Source organism: Desmodus rotundus, chromosome 2 (genome assembly GCF_022682495.2).
Source record: "Desmodus rotundus isolate HL8 chromosome 2, HLdesRot8A.1, whole genome shotgun sequence".
NCBI lineage: Eukaryota > Metazoa > Chordata > Mammalia > Chiroptera > Phyllostomidae > Desmodus > Desmodus rotundus.
Genome location: NC_071388.1, coordinates 194,809,995 through 194,813,768, shown reverse-complemented (window position 1 = coordinate 194,813,768; position 3,774 = coordinate 194,809,995). Strand labels below are relative to the sequence as shown.

At 52.4% G+C, this 3,774-nt stretch overlaps 1 long non-coding RNA gene across 1 annotated transcript; it reads left to right on the top strand.

Moving 5' to 3' along the window:
* Window positions 1-803: 803 nt before the first annotated feature.
* On the top strand, window positions 804-2,998 carry LOC123480129 (uncharacterized). Its single transcript, XR_006656009.3, has 3 exons — window positions 804-1,161; window positions 1,936-2,109; window positions 2,651-2,998. It is a non-coding gene; the product is annotated as an uncharacterized lncRNA (long non-coding RNA).
* The last annotated feature ends 776 nt before the right edge of the window (window positions 2,999-3,774 follow it).

The window sequence follows — 3,774 nt, the reverse complement described above, 5'->3', positions numbered from 1 at the left end:
CGCTGCAGGCACAAGCAGAGCCCTCTGTCTCTGTCGGATCCTCTCTCTCTTTCAGCGTCTCTTCACATCTCTCCCATTTCTCTGCCATCTCCATAATTCGGGCTCTATTTGTATCTGACTCTAAATCACTTTCTCTGTTTCTTTGTTTCTCAGAATGACTGAAGCTGCAGGAGCCCAGGAATTTGGGCCTGTGACCCTTCCCCTCCCAATAACCTCTCTCTTCCTCCCTCCCCACTGCCCTCCCTTCCTCCTTTCTCAGCAATGGGACCTAACTCTCATTCCTTTAGGATGGTGACAGGACTTGAGAATTCCTAAGGGCCCTGGGTCTCTGGGTCCCAGGAGAACAGAGGAAAGGCCAACTCTCCAGGGAGATGGAGGGAAAGAAAAAGATAGAAAAAAAGAGAGCCACTTTCCTCCCCCTTATGTGCCCAGATCCCTCCAGTCCAGTTTTTCCCAGCCCACCTGAAGCCCTGAGAATGTACCTCCCCAGCTGAGAGGGTGGCGACTCCAATGTCCAGGCTTTAGCCAGGCTTGCCTCTGCCTTGCAGGCCATGTTTCCTGTGAGACTCCCTCTGGGCCTTTGTCCAAGGTAACCACCAGCCCATGCTGGGGTTCCCCAAGAAGCCCACCTGCCTCCCACATCCCACTTAACCTTATCCACATCTCCATCCTTCCTATCACCCCATCAGTTAAAGGGAGAAAGAAGGAGGTGGTGGGGGAAGCAGAGGCTGAGAGGGAGGGGCTGCTGGCCCACCAGGACGGGGCTGGGAAAAGTCAAAGGACATTTGTTTCCACTGAGCTCAGCCCCAGTGGCCCCAAGTGGGAGTGGTAGCACCCGGGAGCTTCTCCAGCCATCTCAGCCCAGGCCCGGCTCCTGCCTTATGGGTAGTGGGGTGGGCAGAAGGATACTGGGTGTTCTGGGGGAGCCACTGCCCTCGTCTCTCGCGGCTCCATCCTTTTCCAGGTGGCACCAGCTCTCCCTGCTCTGTCAGCACTCACGCCCCGAGGAAAGCCAGGCTGCTCTATCCTGGTCTCTAGACCCAGACTCCGTCCTAACTGTGTTGGTGCCTGCTGTCAATTCCTCTCGGGCAGCGGTCAGCACATTTTTCATCTAACACCTACTATGTGCCAAGCACCCAGCTACATAGTGGAGAGACGAAGGTGAGCAAGAGCAGACATAACCCCTACCCTCAGGGAGCTGATGGTCCTTAATCATATCATCTCACAAACAAATGGAGAGCCACAACCTTGACCTGTGCTATGGAGGACAAAGGAGGGGGCTGTGGGAGGCTCTGGTGGAGGGACTGGCCGAGTCAGGGAAGGTGGAGAAAGCTTGGCTGAGAAGGGAACACTACAAGTGAGATAAGAAAGTAAGTTAGGGTTCACTGGGAGACACGAGGTGGGGGGACATTTCAGGTGGAGGGAACAGCCTTTGTAAGAGCCCTGTGGGGATATGGAGAAGGTGTGTGGGCACGGAATCAAGGGTGGCAGCACAGGGTGGAAAAGGGCGACAAGCAGCCTGGTGGGAGATGAAGCGGAAGGCATTTGGATGATCAGACCAAGTAAAGCTCCACAGGCGTAGAAGGAAATTTTTCCTTATTTTGAAAGGAATGGGAATTCTACAAGATAAATACATTGCAAGAGGAAAGAAAAAGAGATGGAGGGGGACTTCCAGTTTAAAGGAGAACTAACAGACACATAAATTAAAAAAACAAAGGTACACTGTCGTAGTTAGAGATGCATGCACAGATGACAAAAATAAGTTGATGCTTCCCATAAAAGTCAGGCTAGTGCTTGCCCTGTGGGGGGCGGGGGGGGGATTCTATTTTGAGGGGTATGGCTTGCAAGGTCCTGTCTCCTTTTGTGGCAGTTCGTTTCAAGGCTCTCCCATCTTATATCTGATCTGTGCTCTTTTCTGTATTTTCTGAATCAAAGGGTCTAAAAAGAAAAGCATTAGGAAGCCACTATGGAGATTTCACTGGGACAATGAGTGACACCGGCCAGTTCTACATTTTGAAAAGATGGTTCTGGCCACAGCGTGAAGAGTGGAGTGGAGAGGAGCAAGAGTGGAAGCAGGAAGACTAATCGGGAGGCCCTGCAGTAGCCCAGGTGAATTGCCCTCGCAGCTTTGGCCCGGGTCGATGGCAGAGGAGACACAAGTAAATGGAAAGAAGCAGGCAGTTCTGGCTGGTATTGGGGAAGTAGGGTCAAGGGGACTTGGGAGAGGTTGGAAGTGTGGGTGCGGAAGAGGGAGGTGGCAAGGATGCATCTGAGATTTTTAACTGGCCTAACAGCATGAATGGTGGTGTGTCTACTCAGCTCAGGAACACTGGAAGAGGACCGGCATTAGGCGAGGTCGTGTGGGGGAGTTTGGGACATGAATTAAAGGTGCTTCCGAAACATTAACAAGAGCTGTCAGGGAGGCAGTTGGATATATGGGTCTGGAGCTCCAAGGGGAGGCCTGGGCGAGTCATCGCGGGGTAAGGTATAATTAAGCTGAGAGCACCCTGAGATGGCCCAGGGCAGAGTGAAGAGCGAGAGGAGTGGTGATGAAGGGCGCTGTTTCGCGGCTGCGGGAAAGGAAGAGGCTACAAAGGGGACTAGGGAGGGCTCCAGAGGCAGGAGGGAAAAAAGAGCATTGTGTTCGCAGGAGCCACGCAAAGACAGCGTGTGGAGCAGAGGGCTGTGTGCAATTCTATCAACCACTCCTGAGCCAGTCAGGTGAGGAGGAAAATGTGTCTGCAGAACACACGAGGAAAACCACTGACTCGCTTAAACCTCAGGCCGATTTTGCTGAAGCACAAATACGACCCTACCATTTTCTTGCTGTAATATTCCCACCAGCACACCTTCACTTACCACATCAAGTTCATGTTTCTTAGCTTGGCATTCAGGTCCCACCACAGTTTGTCTCTTTGTCATCCCGGCCTCATCTTCCTTTTTGTTTCCACCTGAGCTCCTGGTTCACTGTGACTCTTGGTCAGGCCCCCAAGCCCTGCCCCGCCCCCCCCAACTCTGCTCCTGAGTCTGCTCCCAGCAGGCCCAGCTCAGCCCCCACATCTTCCAAGGTCCTGCATGCCTAGAGTTGGAGGCAATCTCTCCCATTCCCAAGAACTCATAACGCCTTGAACCTGTCTTAAAGGAAGTACAGCCTTTAGAGTTGATTTTGGTTGTATATTTTCCTCCACTTGCTTGTGAGTTTTTGGAGGGTGTGAACTATGTCCAGTCTGCAGTGGACACTTCATAAACTTGGGTTCTGTTGAACTTTGAGACAGTTGAAGATACTGCCGGCAGGGCAAGACACGCTCAGTAGGTGTGGTGTAACGTCCTCACCAAAACCAAGTCTTCTGAACTCTGGTTGGAAACTGGGGCTTCAGGAGAGACCAGGAGATTTCTTAACATCCCCTCTCCGGTGTATACACACAGCCCACCCCAACAGCAGGCGTCTGCTCACAGAGCCTAAGCACGGAGTCACAGCGCCATCTCCTGCCAAGATGGGGCACTGTTCCTCAACAGAGGCTGTCTCCAAAATAGAGAGATACAAATTAAAAATGAGAACCAGCTTTCAGAGGCTTTCAGCTTGAAGGAGGGGTGGGTGCCGCTTTCTTCAGTCGCCTGAAATCCTGGTTCATCCACACCAGATGCCTCCACTATGCCGCCGGAGTTCAACCCCAACCAGATCAGGGTCAAATATCTGAGGTGCTGCCCTAACCCCCAAGATCAGCCCTGGGCCTGCCTCCAAAAAAGTTTGCTGATAAAATGACCAAAGCAACC